Source organism: Typopeltis vanoorti, chromosome 10, assembly GCF_054136105.1.
Source record: "Typopeltis vanoorti isolate ZY-2024b chromosome 10, IOZ_Tvanoo_1.0, whole genome shotgun sequence".
NCBI classification, from domain to species: domain Eukaryota; kingdom Metazoa; phylum Arthropoda; class Arachnida; order Uropygi; family Thelyphonidae; genus Typopeltis; species Typopeltis vanoorti.
The window spans coordinates 32,592,922-32,611,740 of record NC_143558.1 but is presented as its reverse complement, the minus strand read 5'-3'; the positions used below and the strand labels follow the sequence as shown (position 1 = coordinate 32,611,740).

The 18,819-nt window shown below is 40.1% G+C and overlaps 1 protein-coding gene across 4 annotated transcripts in view; it reads left to right on the top strand.

The window, feature by feature from the left end:
• Nucleotides 1-18,819, top strand: part of LOC150102312 (cyclin-dependent kinase-like 4) — a 296,960-nt gene that overhangs the window by 262,765 nt on the left and 15,376 nt on the right. The gene's annotated exons all lie outside the window — the stretch shown is intronic.

Sequence of the window (18,819 nt, the reverse complement as noted above, 5' to 3'; positions counted from 1 at the left end):
GCCTGTCATGCAGGGCGCTAAGATGCTCGGGAAAACGTTTGACGTCCCACTCACTGAAGTCATCCATGCCCTGCTGGTCAGCGAAGATGCCGAGATACTGCTGGTGAAAATGACGGAGTATTTCATGGGTTGAATTTAGAATCTGGCCTTTCTCCTCGATCTGGTAAATCGTTCTTTCATCGTTTGCTGCCACCCGTTGTTGATTGTAAAATGCTGCGGAGGGTGTTTCCAAATTTCTGAGATAGAGTCTCGTGCGAAAGTCGAGGTCATCGACTCTACTCTGCCGCTCTTGCTGCAGCTCTATTTCTACCTGTCTGATAAGATGTCCGCAGGGAACTCCGCTCCGTTCGCTTGACCGGTACCAGCAGAGTTCCCTGTAGAGATCCCTCAGCCGTTTACGTTGTTGGTAGACCCTTTCCCCACATTTTTGAAACAGTTTCTTAGCCTGCCACTTAAAGTGCAGCCAGTTTTCCCAGTCCCAGTTGGTGTTTGTTCATTCATCACAGAGTTTCTGTAGCTGGTCGCTAAAAAGACTGGGAAAGGTAGGAGTAAGCCTCCAAGGACTTCTGGCTGTTTCCATAACCTCTGGGAGTGTAATTTTTAAAATGACCAATTTGTGGTCTGTTGACATGTGTGCTGTGGTGTGACATGTCCTTTGAACATACTGTTCCAAGTTTTGGGACACGTACACCCTATCTAGTCTCGTCGATATCTGGCCGCGGCACCACGTTGTTTCTACCTTCAATGGGTTATTCCTCCTCCAGACATCGACGAGATCAAAATTTACACAGCATCTTTTTAGAGTGGCGGTTCCGCCGGTTCCGGAGTTTGCGTTCCCGCCTACTTTGTCCAAACGTGTGTCTTCCACACAAATTCCAGTCCCCGGCTACTATTAGGTATTCTGCTCCCAAGAGGTAGTTTTCAAGGGCAGAGAAGAAACCGCTTCTGTGGTGTGGGCTGTTCGGGCGTATACTGCAGCAAGCTGGATGGTACGGCCACCGTACTTCCAGTCCACCATTATTAGATGTCCCATGGCGTCCTTCTGGACGTTGAAGAACCCCCCCACGATTGGGGGGAGAATTAGTATCCCCACCCCTCCCGAGTGAGTATCCCCAAAGCACCAGTAGCTGGTGACCGGGTAGCTTCTCGAGAAGTTTTCCACGTCCCAATGCTTATAAAAATGGGTTTATTGAATCAGGAGGATATTAATTTTGTACCTTAACATTAGCTTCCAGACAGTGCTTTGTGCGAAGGGGTTGCGTAAACCTCTGGTGTTTAAAGTGGCAATTTTAAAATCCATGTTGGTGTTTGGAGGAGGGGGGGGGGGTTGTCTGTTTGTTGCTCTACATGGTCCACCTGTGATTCACTATCGGAGCTGTTGGCTTGTAGTTTGGATGTTGTCCGTTTCATCTTCTGACGAGAGTAGGCTGCTTTGTTTAGCCTTTTTTGCCTCTTCTGTTTCTGCCTCTCTTGTGCGCTTTGTTGGGGCGCTGGTTGTTACAACTTCTTCCTCTTTGCTGCGGGTTTTGAAGTTGGCTGTTATTTCTTTGATGTGACAGGTTGCCCTGGGTGTCTTACCCGTTACGGGTTTCATGGAGGTTGTGTTTTCTGCTAATGTTTCTTTTACAGTCTGTTGCTGGAGCTCTGGAAAATCGCTCCCTGATGATACCTCAGGTTTACCGAGGGGTATAGCCCTGATCGGTATTATGGTCCCTCCAGCTGCTTCTGAGAGTGTTCTGTGCGAGCACGTGTTCACTTTATGGGTCAAGTCCCCACATTTAAGACAAGCTTCTGTGCAGTTTACTATTTTGTGCTTTGTTGATTTGCAATTTCTGCACTGTAGTTTTGGGCATTCTGCCCCTAGGTGACCCTCAGAGTCACATCAGAAACATAATCTTTTAACACCCAGGTAGTTGACCATGACCCTTGTTTGGCCCACTAAAATGAAGTTGAGAACTTCCTTTTTCATATCCATCTGTACTTCAACGTCGCCTGTTTTCCAGCCTTTGTAATCTGGATGATCAAATGCTTTGATATTAATAATATCGCCACATTGGCTAAAAAATTTCTTGATGTTGTCTTCGTTCTCCAGGTATTCCAAGGGAAATCTAGTTATTCTTAACGTTTTTCGTAAACGCCCTATTAAATAAGGTTTAATCGTTTGTCCTGCACAGGGAAAAGCCTCTAATAATTTGCTTCTTGTTTAGTCATTTTTGACTACAATTTGGAATCTTTCTTTTGAGTACGGTGTGAAACCGTATATGTTTTCTGCCCCTACTGTATCAATCAGAGCTTTTACTAATGTCCGCTCATCTGGGAGCTGCTTGACCTCGATGCCAAGCGTCCTAGTTCTGGGTGAAAAGAACGGCATTGTTGGGGGGAAACCTAACTACTGGCTGTAGAAGGGGTGGGGGCAAAGGGGGCGAAGTCGGGGGAAACACCCAGTGTCCCTCACAACAAGCGAAGAGACACCAGAAGGAATGGGTAAAAGAGCCAATAATAAGAGAAAAGGTCTTACCAACGCTGAGGTACTTCTGTAGAAGGTGAGTCTGGAGCCCTCTCATACGTTCGCGTGATCTGAATCCGAGCTGTAATATCGGCCACACGAAGAATTTCTGGGCGGCAGGAATGAAGCTCTCTCTTTGGTTCGTCTAATCTGTTACTGAAATCCGGTGATTGAGGTCTCTTCAGTGGGAGCCAGGCCCAAGCTGAGATACCAGGCAGAAGCATTCGCAGGTCATCTCTACCTATAGGAGTTGCCAAATGGTGTGCCACCCTTTTTTAATAAATTACTCTGGATTTAGAGAAAGATGTTGAAAGTTTATTTTTCACTTGGTTAGAGTATAATAAATTTAGTTTAATCCTTTATCCAAGTGTGAGCAAACAAAGTTTGCGCCTGAAAGTATCTTCAGGACTGGGGTAAGGTGGTACAACACCAGGGCAACTCGTTGCAAAGGTGGAGCAAGATACCAACACTCCTGTCTCAGTATCTTCTATAATGCAAAACACATCTCCTTGCGGATATGTCTAATGTTCTGCATTAAGGGAAGGGCCACTACCCAGACTAGTTTCGACCTTTATTGAGGTCTCTTCAGTGGGAGCAAAGGGTGGCACACCATTTGGCAACTCCTATAGGTAGAGATGACCTGCGAATGTTTCTGCCTGGTATCTCAGCTTGGGCCTGGCTCCCACTGAAGAGACCTCAATAAAGGTCGAAACTAGTCTGGGTAGTGGCCCTTCCCTTAATACAGAACATTAGACATATCTGCAAGGAGATGTGTTTTGCATTATAGGAGATACTGAGACAGGAGTGTTGGTAGCTTGCTCCACCTTTGCAACGAGTTGCCTTGGTGTTGTACCACCTTACCCCAGTCCTGAAGATACTTTCAGGCACAAACTTTGTTTGCTCACACTTGGATAAAGGATTAAACTAAATTTATTATAGTTCTGTCTTATTACATGGAGGGAAAATCCCACTTCACTTCCTCGTACTTTTGATAATGTTCCCATACCCTTTCACAAGATCAGTTTTCCATTCTTGGGACTGACTTTCACATTTACCTTATCCCGGCATGCCATATTTCATCAGTAGTCTCCTCAGCCTCTAAAAAATACTTGTTATTATTTTTTGTTCAAAGCATTATTCTACTGATCTATCTCCTAACACTTTATTAATCTCAAGATTTGTGATAATTGCATCCACAAAAGGTTGAGAATGGAATTAGATAATGAGCAAATTCCACTCTAGAGACCAAATGTGGAACTATTTCGAGCTGTGTGATGTTCTCAATAAAAAATGTGGCCTCATTCCAGTCAGCAGAAATCATCAGCAACTTGAATGCCTAAATCTCAGAATATAAAATTGTGCCTTTTTGTCTTGTCTGTATCATTAAATTTTACATACTTTATGAATTTGATTATTGGGTGACTATGTTTGTATCCATAATTTAGAATATTGGATAGTTCTGTTGTTATCTCCAGTGATTAACAAAGAAAAACCCACTCTTCATATCGTATCATAACTTTATATGATTTCTAGCAATGGTCTCTTGTTGTTGTTGCTCATTTTGTTCTTTTAAAACATCTCTCCTATATTTCTTGTCATCCATGAAGGATAAGAATTACAGGATAATTAGGTGGACTCTAGAGCTGCAGGAGTATATGTTAATGTTAATATTGTACATTAAGTACATTCCTTGGGGAAAAAATTGAATATGGATTTCGCAAAAGCTTTTGATAGAGTACCTCATGATAAGTTGACAGTCAAACTAGAGCAGATGGGGTTGGATATTAGATTAGTGCATTGGATTGGAGACTGGCTATCTGATGGGTATCAACAAGTTGTGTATGGGGGGTGCAATATCCAGGAAAAGGAAAGTCACTAGTGCAGTGCCTCAGGAGTCTGTTTTAGGGCCATTACTATTCAACTTATATATTAATGATATTGGTGAAGATTTGGATGGAGATATTCAGTTGTTTGCAGATGATGCAAGGTTTGGACGAACCGTAAAGAGTAGTGAAGATGTTGTGGCCTTGCAAGAAGACTTGAATAAATTGAGTGATTGGGCAAGCAAATGGGGATGTGAGTTCAATGTTGCAAAATGTAAGGTTTTAAAATTTGGAAAACAAAGATGGGATGCAGAATTTATGCTTGGTGAGAATATATTGTTGGAAGTAGAGGAAATAAGAGATCTGGGGGTGATAGTGGATAAGGATCTAAAATTTAGGGGACACATTGCCAAAATTGTGAAGACAACACAAAGACTTCTGGGAATGATGCGGAGGACACTGACATGTAGAAGTTCTTGTTCTATTGTATAAGGCTTTGATTAGGCCACACATGGACTATTGTGCCCAGATTTGGTCACCGGGTTTTCAGAAGGATGAAGAGATGTTGGAAAGGGTCCAAAGGCGACTGACTAAGGTAGTTTCTAACCCCTGGAATGTTGAGTATGAGGAAAGATTGAAAAGATGTAATTTGCAGAGTCTCGTGGAGAGAAGGAAGAGGGGAGATATGATAGAGACCTACAAGTTGGTAAGGGGTTGTTATAGGATCAATGGTGGAGAAGTTCTACAGAGAATAGTGGGAGATCAGGGGAGAACCAGAGGTCATCCCTGGAAACTGTATAAGGAGGGTGTGAGTAAGGGAGTGAGAGGCAGGTTTTTTTTGTGCAGAGTTGTGAGTGATTGGAATGCCTTGCCTGAGAGCGTGGTGTCTGCAAGTAGTTTGAATGTGTTTAAGACACGGTATGATGAGATGTGTGTGTAAGATAAAAGGACCTCCTAGATGAGTCTTTGACTCCATGAAGTCTTGTTTAATAATAATAATAATAATAATATTATCTATCAAGTTTTGACAGATAATATAGGAAAGCTTTGCTCACTGAATTCTTTATCTTGATCATATACCAGACTGTATGATTTATTTTCCCCAGTTTATTCTAATAATTCACATGTTTCAGCCATATGTTGGCAAAGTGAATGTGAAATCTTAGATTTTTTTTTCCCCAAAATTATTAAAATTTTAGTTACTAAAATTATTTGCACTGTTTTTCTTGCTGTTTGAAAAGAGTTGAAAAGTAGAAGGATTGCAGTATGAACTGATAGATCCTTAAATATCATCCATCCAAAAAGCAGTCATTCTCTTGGCTATGTGACATTTACAATGATCCTCCCACTTGGCATGATCACTAGGACAGTCTCCCTAGGCATGATCTGACAGAGCAGGTGACGGTTAGTTTATGTGCTAGCTAGTCACAAAGCTTCTTTGTGTGTTACCAGGTTTGGTAACTTGTACTGATAACCTGCAGTTATCCTGTGAATTTGCATTACTGGTTTCTTGCGTATGCTCTAGTCATTAGTAAAGCTGTGTTTCAACATAAAGATGAGCTCAAGTTTACAGACATAAGATACCAGTCAGTGACTGTTATTGTTGGTAATAATATCCACTCTGGATCAGGATACAAGAGTGTACAGAGTATTTAATATTATTATTTTTATTATTATATCACACCTTCAGGGAGTCCAAAGACTCGTCGAGGGAGGGCATCAACTCTACAACTCTTCGTCTAACTACTCCACCAACCTTCATCATCTAACAAAAATGGCATCTACCACTGACTACAACCACTAGTGCTTTCACAGACAATCACAAACATCCATGCCCATGGTGGGATTCGAACCCGCAGCCTCTATCGGAAATGATTACCATTTACTTTTGATCAGGAATCAAAGCTTTTAGAGGTGAACCATTGATTCAAATATCAAATATTATTGGAGAAAAAATTGAAACAGTTGCAAAACAATTAGAGATTCACTGGCAAAATCTGAATGGGTGCATATCAATACTTGAGGAACCTGAAATGTGGAAAGGTAACTAAAGCAGAAAGCATTCAAGTAAAAATGCTCAAATATGGAGGCATAAAAGTTACACTGGTTGTGCTGCATAATTAAGAAGGCATTGTCAGAAGGTTAAATTCTGGATAATTGGAGAGTAGAGCTCTCACTGAAGACCAGAAACACACTGAGCCAAAATCATTAAAAAAAAAAAAAAAAAAAAAAAAAAAAAAACATTAAATTGAAATATATACACTGATCTGCCCTTCTATGTACGGGAGAAGCACTAAAAAAAAGTATTTGAATATAACTGACTGAGAGATCTGGACTATCAAAAAAATAGAAACAGTCCCATTCTTCTCTGTGCACTGTGAGTGATACCCTTCAAGGTCATGACAAACATACTTAGAGACCCATAACCTCCTGTATTTCGAGGGTACATCAATTAAAACGGCGGTGCTGCAGGCTGGCTGCCAGTTACTGCATGGGCCCAAACCTGTCAGTAATGAGTTAAGAGGCTTCCCAGTCAACTGGTACATAATCCTGCTGCCACATACTCTGCCAAGTCATACCTGGAGAGAGTGAGTAGTGGTATGTGTGTGGGGGGGACACTGTCGAGGCCATGTCATGGTACAGAGACTAGTTTCTTTCTGTATGGAAGTTGTGTCTAATAGTCTGTCTCTCTAATTGCACATCCTGACTATATTTCCAGCTAATCATGATAAACTTATGAAGACTCCTACAAACAATGACAGCAACTCTGCAACTAAAATGAATCTTCTTCATAAACCAATCCCATAAAAAAAAAAGTCATTTCACAAACAGATACAAAACACAGACCAAGCTAAAACCTCGCTTTCGCATCCACTTTACTAACATCCATAGCATTAACACAAACATAAATGTTTTTCACCACCACTACCACTTGCAGTCTTGCAGACCAGAAATCCTATTCTTAATAGAAGCCTAGATTGCAACATCTCCTACTGTCCACATCCAGTGACCAAACTATACACTTTGCAATTCTTTTCACCACAGGATTGCACCTGTGCCTTTGTGAAATCTGACATAGCCTGCCAGAGAATGGCTAATTTAGAATCACCTACTCTTGACATTTTCTCTGGCTCAAGGTTTTCTTACCCCATTTAGTAGCATTCATTTGTTGCATTTACCAGTCTCCAAACACTGATAACCATCCTGACCTCTTCACATTCCTTTCCATGGAACTCAACCATCCACAATCCAGCTATCCAAATAGTGAGTCATCTTCTTTGGCAACATCACTGTTCAATTCCAACTGGCTCCCCTATTCCAAAACCACTGAGAAAGCTGGATGAGAAGCAGAAGTCTTTGCCACGAGTAACAACCTAACACAAATCTTACCTCTACCTACTAGAATTTACGATAACCCACTTCACTCTCCACTTTACAAATACTCTGGATCTCATTTGACCAGTTCTCCTTCTAGATACACTGTACAGGTCTCCTCTCCTCTTGGCAACTCAGATCATAATCATGTATAAGTCTCCTTTCTCCCAACCTTGCATCCTCTGGCACTACAAAGGAGCTGACTGAGATGACCTTTGGAATTTCTGTTCCTCCTCTCCTTGGTCTAACTATTGTTTCTTCTCCTCTGACCCTAATCCTATCTGCTCATCACACCTGCTGTGAATGAGTTACAGAAATTATTCTCATTGGCATGAAGGCCTTCATCCCCAATTCAAGGCATAATCCTCATCTGCTTTCCAAGCCCTGGTTCAACCGAAAGTGTACCAAAGCAGTTGAAATAAAAAAAAAAATAATAAATACAGCTTACCACAAGTCCCTCACCTCAGCAACTCCAGCCTCATATTCTGCCTACACCAAAGCACAACATATGCAAATCAGTGATCAGCAGATCCAAATTTGATTTCATAAAGGCTAACAGCAAAAAAACTTGCCTCCTGTCCAAATGGAAGCCTTGCCTTCTGGTCCCTCGCTAAGGCTATTGGATGCAACTTCTGCTCTCCTGCCCTTCCATCCTTCTCTCATCCTAATGGCACCACTGTTAAAAAATTTTTGTCTTTGGGTTTATCACTCAAAGATAAAGCTGACCTCTTGACATCACTCTTTTCCTCAAACTCCTGCATTCATAACTAAGTAAATCATCTCCTACCATACTGGAATCCAAGCAATGTATGCCTCCTTTTGTTTTTTGACAAAAAAGAAATCAGGAAACTACTGAAAAAACTTGGATAAAAAAAAGTCTTCTGGTCCTGATGGCATCTCTCCTATTGTTAGAAGTCAACCATCAAACTACTGACCAATTGCCATCACCACCTCAGTCCTCTCCAAAATAATGGAGAAAGTCATCAATAGCCAACTCCTACAAACTATTTTGAGGCCCACCAGTTCTTCCTGTCCGTCCATAGTAATTACTATGGACAGACAGGTAGAACTGTGGACATCCACCTCAATGAACATAAAAAATACATCCAGCACTATTGCTATGGTGAGTCAGGTCTAGCAGACCATGCTTTAGATATTCTTGCACACAGGATCAATTGGAAAAAAACAAAAGTGCAGCACAGAAGCTTTTATAAGCCAGAGAGGTTGTTCCTGGAATCAGCAGAAGCCTTAAAACATACTCCAAACCTCAACAAGTATGGCTGTATAAATTTGTGAAATATTTGGGAGACAGTAATCTTAAGACCAAATTAATATCTGCTTATATCATCTCTCTACCCAGTTTTTCATCATCAGTAAATTACTGAATATTTTCGTTGATATCATTTCCTATATCATTAAAGTACAAATTAAATAGCAGTGGTTCAAGTATAGATCCCTGAGACACCCTGCTAGTCACAGGCCTTCTCCTGGATTCAACTGCTAAATAACCTAATGTCTGATATATCTCCATTAATAACCCACTTATCCAAATTACCAGCTTCATATCCATTCCTGTTTGCTGCAATTTATGTAAGAGAATTCCATGCGGAATCTTGTCCAATGACTTTGCAAAGTCCCTCAGTATCATCATGTAGCCAATATTTATTATCTTTATCCACTTTATTATAAAAAGTCAATTACAGGCATGACCTGCTCTTCACAAAAGTGTGCTGCCCCCATATAAGTATTCCATTCATATCCACCAATTCTTCAATAATTCTCATAACCAACTTCTCCAAAACCCTGACCACCAATTCTGGAAAGCCAGTCAGTTGATAATTTGTGCCATAAGTCCTGGAACTCTTTTATTTTTCACTCTTTCCACTTGTTTGGAGCTTGTCGAGAGCTGAGATTTAAACATTTAGGCTAAAAGCACTGCCAATTCCTTAACACTTTCTCATAATACACAACTTACAGCAACTATGGTGAATTCAAAACTTAAAAAGCTCCATGCTAGCTCGATTGTCACTTGGAATAACATGGATCGCGTTTGCTTGTTTGGATGGAGGGTAAGCTTCGAAAAATATGCTATAGTTCCCTAAACAACACTCTCTCAAGATATGCTTGCTAAACATAGAAGGACTATCTAAATCCAAAGCCGAAGTCATTAGTAAAATAACCAAAGACAAAGCAATTGATGTCTTGGCTCTCCAGTAAACCAATGTGCCTGACACAGCTCTCAATAGTCTAAAGATCCCAGGCCTAATTCTCGTATCTTATAACTAGACATAAGTTGCTAGGCCATCCCAAGCATGGCCTGGCAACCTACATCCAGCCTGGCCTCAAGGACATAACCCAATGTGTACCTGATACAGAATACTCCATAGGTATTTAAGTTCAAAATACCACCATCTACAATGTCTACAAACCACCATCGCAATCCTGGCCTGATCAGATGGACCGGCCACCACCTCATCCTGCTATCTATGTTGGTGAATTCAACTCTCATCACATATAGATAGCGGGATGAGGTGGTGGCCTCATCCTGCCTCTATGTGTGATGAGAATATCCATCCAGATTATTACCATGTGGGGCTATTCCTCTAACAACTGGGATGGTAATAATCTAATTAACTGGATGGATACATACAACCTGTATTTGATTTATGATGCCAAGCAGGAAGGCACTCTCCACTCAGCCAGATGGAACAGAACCTACACCCCAGATCTATGCATAGTCACTAAAGACTCTGAAGACCACCCTCTGCCAACAACCAGAACCATACTCAACAGATTCCCTAATAGTCAGCATTGTCCTACATTAATAGAAACAGGTACATCAATTCCAGTCTTCAGTGGAACACCAATCGTTAGATGGAACCTTCGTAGGTCCAACTGGAATGCATTTCAGAAACAAATCGAGCAAACTATTAGAGGCAATTCCACCCACTCCTAATTGCTATCCTAGATTTGTTAAACTAATCAAAACTGCAGCCAAAGCCTCTATTCCTAGAGGCTACAGAAACAATATATTCCATGCTGGAGTAGAGAAACGGAGGAACCTTTAACCAAATACGAGGAAACAGAAGATCCAAATGTTGCTAAGGAGCTCATAGCAACCCTGGATAAAAACAGAAAGAAAAGATGGATCTCAACCATCCATGAAATCGATTTTACCACATCTAGCTGGAAAAGCTGGTCACTTCTAAGAAAATTAGGGGGAGCAGAACCAACATCACACAAAACAACAGAGATAACTCCTGATCAAATGGCTAATCATCTATTGAAAACCTCCAAGATACATCCCAGCTCTATCAGGAAAATTGCAGTACAATCTTCCATCAGACAAATCCTGAAGACGGGACCTGAGCTTCCTGAACTTGTACACCCAGTATCTCGGGAAGAGGTACAGGTAGCCTTAAAACTCACCAAGAAAGGCGAGGCTGCAGGAGTGGATTGTATCCTCTCTGAGTTTTTAAAACATCTTGGTCAACATGGCTGGCCTCTCTTTTCTCAGAAATTATAATGACTGGTAAACTACCAAATCTGTGGCAGGAAGCCAAAATAATTGCAGTGCCCAAACCAGGGAAAGATCCAAATGATGTGAAAAATCTATGACCTATCTCCTTGCTTTACTCCACCTTTAAGCTCTTTGAAAGAATTCTCCTTAAAAGAATTTCACCACTCATCAAAAGAGCTCTCCCGATTGAACAAGCTGGCTTCAGGCCAGGAAGAAGCTGCTGTGACCAAGTCTTGGCCTTGACAACACAGATTGAAGCAGGCTTCCAGAAGAAATTTAAATCAGGAGCCACTTTCATTGACCTAACATCAGCGTATGTCACTTTTTCTCCAACAGAAGGATCTGGGTCCATATTGGCAGAAAAAAGAGCAGGCCCAGATTCCTTTACAACGGTCTCCCTCAGGGCTCTGTGTTATCCCCTTTACTTTTTAACATCTACGTGTATGACTTACCACACACCAGCTCAAGCAAGTATATGTACGCTGATGACCTAGCGATCCTACATCAATCTACCTCCTTTGCTAACCTGGAATCAACCTTGAACACAGACCTGAACATCCTGGAAGAGTACTTCAAGCAGTGGTACTTGAAGCCAAATCCAACAAAAACTGTCCACCCGAAATATCTTGGAGTAAGCCTGGACAGAAGCCTAACCTATAAAAGACACATCACCAACCTGTCCAACAAAATTAAAACGAGAAACAATATCATTTCAAGGCTAGCTGGAACAACCTGGGGATTGTGGTGCAGAAGTCCTAAGGTCGTCTGTACTAGCCCTCGCATTCTCTGCAGCAGAATATTGTGCCCCTGTCTGGGAAAGAAGTGCTCATACTAACATTATAGACACTCAGCTAAACTCTACCATGTGCACAATTAGTGGGACAGTAAGAAGCACCCCCCTCTCTCCTGGCTGCCTATCCTATCCTATCTAACATTGCTCCACCAAACATATGGAGAAGACAAGCCTCGTTTAAAGAATTTAATAAAGCAATGAGCAACCCACTCCTATCCCTGCACCAGACTCTTATAAATCCACCTGGTCTTCGCCTAAAATCTAGAAAGTCTCTCTGGGCCATGGACGAACTCTCTTCAGCTACCCTGCCATCTACACCTGACATGCAGAGAGAATACTGGTCCAACAATCTCCCAACAAACAGCTTCCTGGTGGAAGATCCCTGTGCTCTGCAGCCTGGTTTTACTCTTCCTAGGAAGATTTGGTCATCAATCAACAGGATCAGAACTAACCAGGGCAGATGTGGCTACCTACTACGTAAATGGGGGCTGTGCGACCACCCTTATTGTGATTGTTCTCCCGTGGCTCAGACAATTACTCATATTGTGAATGATTGCCCAAGGTGCCAATTTCACAGTGGTGGCCTACTGGACATCCACAAGGTGACAGATGAGACCTTGGATTGGCTTTTCAGTCTGGACATTGACCTGTAGTTGGTATGGTGGTGGCAGTGGTTATGGAGGAAATAGAAGATTCAAGGTCCTGTTGATCACAAAGATGTTATTCTCATAGCCGCTCTCATAGTCCCCGTCGAAGGATCAGCAGAACTCCTCCTCGTACTAGAAGATGATGATGCAAAGTGAAATTGGTTTTCTCTAATGGATCAAAATTTCACAAAAGTCACAAATGCTCTCTGATAAAACCTTGGATACAGCTACATTTGTGTTGTGATGCATTGAGAGAATTTTCTTCAATTGTTCATAAATCTGAGCTTGTCTCAGATTTATGAACAATTGAAGAAAATTTTAGTTGCAGAATGTTCTAAAAAGCTTGAACTTGGACCAAATCTCTGGAAAGTGTATTTTTATGTGCAAAGTAAGAATGAAACAGTATCAGAATTTTATGGTAAGCTGATTAATTTAGTGCATTCTTTTTGAATTGAAGAAAGTGATGCTGACTTTACTGAAAAAAAAAAATTTTTTTTTTTCAATTTCACAGTGGTTTTAAGCCTGAGTTTGTAAATGGCTGTATACAGAAATCTCTTCTGCCAATGATGTTACCCAAGAAACTTTCAGGAGAATATACAATTAGACAGTAATCCTGATGGCAAGCACATTGTAAATTGGGATTTAAAGTATAATATTTCATTATTTAGTGATATGCTATCATCAGAATCAGTTGAGTCTAATTGTTATTATGAAATGTCTGTAAAGAAATATATTCTCAGGTCCAATACAGACAGAAGTAAAAAGACTTTCAGGTTTTGTCCTTCATAATAGTTTTACTATTACTAAATCCCTCATCATTTTTTTAAGGTAGGCCTATGTAGGATATTTGCTATTTAGCGATATTAGATTATTATTATTATCAACAGACCACCATGGAGTCAAGAGATTTATCACAGGAGGTCCCAATCTCACATGCACAGCTTATCATACCTTGACTTAAATGCATTCATTTTCCCTATACTCACCACAATCTCAGGCAGTGCATTCCAATCACCTGCCACTCTCCATGCAAAAAATCTACTGCTCACACCCACCTGATACAGCTTCCGGGGATGGCCTCTCATTCTCTCCATGTCTCTCCTCTTCCTTCCATCCAATAGGCTGTGTAATTTTCATTCTCTATCTATCCTCATATTCCACGTTTAGAGACCAGAAACCAACTTAGTCAATTATCTCTCAACCCTCTCCAACATCTCATCATCTTTTTGAAAACCAGTTGACCAAATCTGTCCATAGTAATCCATATGTGACATGATCAAAGTCTTGTACAGTGGAATCAAAGCATCCTTACTTGTATGTGTCATTGTTCTCCACATAATTTCCATAATCCACTGTGGTGTCTTCACAATTTTAACAAAATGTCCATGAAATTTCAAGTCCCTATCCACCATCATCTCTCCACCTCCTCTAAAATATCCCTACCAATCCTATACTCTGCATCCCATCTTTGCTTCCCAAATTTTTTAAAACCTTAAACTTTGTTACATTAAACTGAAATCCCCACATACTCGCTCATTCAGACAGTCTGTTTAGAGTCCTCTTGCAAAGCTGCAACTTCTCATAACTTTCCCCAACTTTGCATCATCTGCAAACAACTGTATATCACCATTTAAGTCCCTTCCAATGTCATTTACATACAAATTAAACAATAATGGCCTCAAAACAAACCCCTGAGGTATACCACTAGTGACTTTCCTCTTCTGGGATATCACTCCCCCATACACAACCTGCTGATACCTATGAGATGCCAATCTTCAATCCAGTGTACTAATCTATTATCCAACCCCGTCTGTTCCAATTTAACTGCTTGTTTGTCACGTGGCAGTCTGTCAAAAGCCCTTGCAAAATCTAAATATAATTCTGTATATCCATCACTCTTGCTGACTTGCTCAATGTATTTGTCACCTTATTATAATAAGTAAGCATATTGCTAAAACACGATTTTCTTTAAGCAAACCCATGCTATCCATTAAAGAAAATTTCTGCTGCTCTCAACCCAGTTCTGAATTCTTGTCCTCACTAGCATCTTCAACACCTTGACCACAACTTCAGACAAGCAGATTAGCCTATAATTCAAAGCTCTAGTCTTATCACCCCTTTATGAAGCAAAACAATTTTGCCCTCTTTCCAATCCTTTGGAACTTGAGCCAATCTAACACTCATGCTAAAGACATAAGTTTATGCTGTGAGCCACCTCCTGAGTTGGACCTTATAGTTCCACATATAATCCTTTCTCACAAAAGTCGTGATATGGCTCCCCACTACCGAAGTTATCATTATCACTTTATGGTCACTTTCATCAACTGTAGGAAGATGTGACACTTCATTTACAACATCTTCTGATGAGATAATCAAATCCATGACTCTTGATGGCTTCTGTTAATACTGCTTAAAGTAGTTGTCCCTTAAAAACTCAAGAAATTCATTCTCTTTGGTTCCTGATGCTGTCTCTTCATTCCAGTCTATGTTACCATAATTGAACTTGCCCTTAATGATCACCCTTTTCTTATGAGCCAGACCAATTTGCCTAAACACATTTCCCATTGTCTTCCACATTGCCAGGTCTATAGCAACACCCTTACTAAACACTTCACAGCATACTTCTTCAAAACCACTGTCAGTATTTGCTCCTTGCATCTCCATCCTAGATGGCACAACTCTCTGCAATCATCAGTAGCACTCCTCTTCTCTTTTTGTCTTGTCTATCTTCATGAAAGGCTGCATATCCCTCCATCTCTATTCAGAATGTCATCCTCAATCAACATTGTCTCACTTATACCAACAATTTTTTGGTGAATGAATTCATCAATACTACAATTTCATTCTCCTTGTTTCAAATACTTCTAACATTTATAAACATACACACGAGCTCATTTCTGTTTCTACAGACCTAAAAGTCACTCCGCATCCTCAGCTGTCTTGATCCTTTCTTGGACACTTGCACATTACTCCTGAAACCATTATCAATCATCAACACTTCTCATGCAGTGTCTCCCTGTCCAACCTGACCAGACCTTCTCCATTTCCCTGTTCACCCTGTGTTCCTTATCTCTCTCATTCTCTTTGCTTGTGTCACTTATGTCTCCATTTACAAACTTGCTTACTTTACTCTCCTGTTGTTTCACAACACCTCCTCAAGTCTTACATTCACTTCAGCCATTCTCTCTCATGCAGCAGTGGTTTCTCCAACTGACTCATACCAGATCCATTCAAAAGTAGCCTATCTCTTTTATACAGCTCTATCTGCCCCTCAATTTCAACCCACACATCCACAAAATGAATTTCTTTCTCCTCACATAACAATGCCAGCATACTATTCATAATCTTCACTTGCCTTCTCAACTCATCATTATCATACGCTGACTACCTTACCTACTATGCTGCTATCTTTCACTTCCCTTAACGGCATATGACATTTCTCCTTGCATTCTTCTTGTTACCAGTCAAATCATTCGTGTTAACTACCACTACCAACTCTTTTGCCTGCACATTCCTCTTATCCAATGCTTCAACCACCCTGCTCATTCTACATGTTTCCTCGCGGAAAACAGACCTTTTGAACCTTTTGCAGAGGAAGAGTTTCCAAATTCTTGGCATAAGTCAATTGTCATTGCTATCCCAAAACCAGGAAAAGATCCAACACAAGCAAATAATTATCGATCCATTGCTCTGACCAGATGTCTTTGTAAGATACTAGAGAAAATCTCTTTTCTCTAGTATCTTACGAAAAGTTAATGCCAGACTTCTCTGGTATTTAGAAAGCAACAGTCTTCTCTCCAGTACACAGTGTGGTTTCCGTAGACATCGTTCAACTTTAGACCATTTGGCTCTTTTAGAAACTTGTATAAGAGATGCATTTTTGAAGCGAGAACATGTCGTTTTAGTTTTCTTTGACATGGAATAAGCTTATGACATAGCCTGGATATATGGCACATTAAAAGACCTCTATAACCTAGGTCTCAAAAGACACCTCCCTGTATTTATTAAAAACTTTCTGTCCAGGCAAACTTTCCAAGTCAGAGTGAGAATTACGTTATCTTGACCATATCATCAAGAATAGGATGTTCCCCAAGGCTCTGTCTTAAGTGTGATCCTTTTTGCTATTAAAATTATTAAAACAGAGCATGTAGACAATGCTCTATATGTTGATGACTTCACAATTTGCTGTCACTCACATAATATGAGGGTAATTGAAAGACAACTTCAGCAAGAAATTGATCATGTCTCTCTGTGGGCTCTTAATAATGGGTTTAGATTTTCAACAGAAAAAAGTGTCTGTGTACACTTCTGTCGAAAATGCACTCATCACCCAGATCCTAAATTAAGAATGGGACATACTGTTATTCCTGTAGCTACAGAAACCGAGTTCTTGGGACTCATCTTTGACAGAAAACTTACATTTCTAGCACACATTCGTCAACTAAGAGAAAAGTGCAAAAAAACTTTGAACCGCCTTCGCACTCTATCCTCTACTGAGTGGGGTGCTGATTGAGCTTCATTGCGCCATCTTTATCGTGCACTTATACATTTGAAGCTGGATTATGGGTCCCAAGTCTATGGTTCTGTAAGACAAAGTAACCTACGGTGGTTGAATTCCATCCATCATCAGGGTATACGGATAGCATTTGAACCGGCTCTAACACTTCGACAGAAACAGTTGTCTCTTAATTATGCCCTCAAAATAAAATCTCTCCCAGATCACCCTACATGGAATAGTATCTTCTTTCTGCATTGGGAAGCTCAATATCACACACATCAAACCAGTGGCACACCTAGGGAGGGAGGGGGGGGCAAGGGGCCCCTGCATCTCTCCCCCCCCCAAAAAAAAAGAAAAAGTTAAAAAACACTAGTAGAAAAATTTCCAAAATACTTTTCCTAATTAAAATTCATTTTTTATTTATGTTGTGTTATGTCTTCTATTTCTATACTACTTATGAATTAGGGGTCACATTAAGGTGAGAAAACCCTATAGCAGTGTTTCTCAACCTATGGTCTGCAGTGATGGGACATGTGGCCCACTGGCTTAAATTAACCAAATAAATCTATATATTTTAATTATCCAAACAAAACAAATTAAAATTGAATAAGTAAGTAAAAATTATTAAAATAAAATGAATACTTAAAAAAAAAAATAGCAGCAGCATGTTCATTCCATGAACATGCTGCCACTATTTTAATTTGCAGCGGCAGAATGATGAGTAATAAAAGAGGGGTGAAGTGAAAAACAATATAGTTTTATCGCTTCCACCTTCCTAGCAGTTTTGTCAGATTTGAAGTGAGCATACGTTATCCACATTTCAACCAATTGCTTGTTGTTTATTGATTTTTATTGTTGAAGGTTTTCTCCTTCAACCAAGGCTCAATATTTCAGAAGTGCTAAGTAATACTTGGACAAAATGTGTTGTGCATTAACTCCAGTATTTATATTTTTTTTTTGGAAATCACGTGAAGGAAAGATAAAAGCAAGCTGACAAATGAGTTGAAATGCTAACTCTCTTCAACCGAATTCCAATAATATGTGAAACTGCCATAACAGCATTCACTATATATATATATATATATATATATATATCTTAGTTTTAACACGTTTACGAATTTTAACACTTTCGGTTGAATTTTATTGCTACCGAGCAAACTCACACAATCCAATTAATAACAATAGTTTTTAGTTATATGCTGTGTTTGCCGGTGCAACATATGGTTTTGGTTGAGTCTATATATACAGCATAGTTTTTGTATGAGGGAACATGTGATTTATTAATTAGTGTCGTTTTTATCCCAGTTATCTCTAATTGCACTATTTGTTGAGAAATATATTACACAGACTGCTTATACCTTATTCATTGACATAATAAAAGTAATTGTTTTTCTTGTCTCTGTAATATAGTGGCTACTGAGGAGTGCTTGTTGTTTACTGCGGGAGCAAGTTACTATTGCCCCGCTCTAAACGTGTTTCAGTTTTTTTCATTTGCGAGGTATATGCGAAACTTTTTAATTTCTTTTTTCGAAAAGTAAAATCAGGGGTGAGAGTTATATGTGAGTTAGTATGGTATTTCAATTATGGATAAGTACATTGGTACCTTCTTTAAAAGGAAAAATAGCTCGGATGACAGTGATAATACAAATCGAGTTTG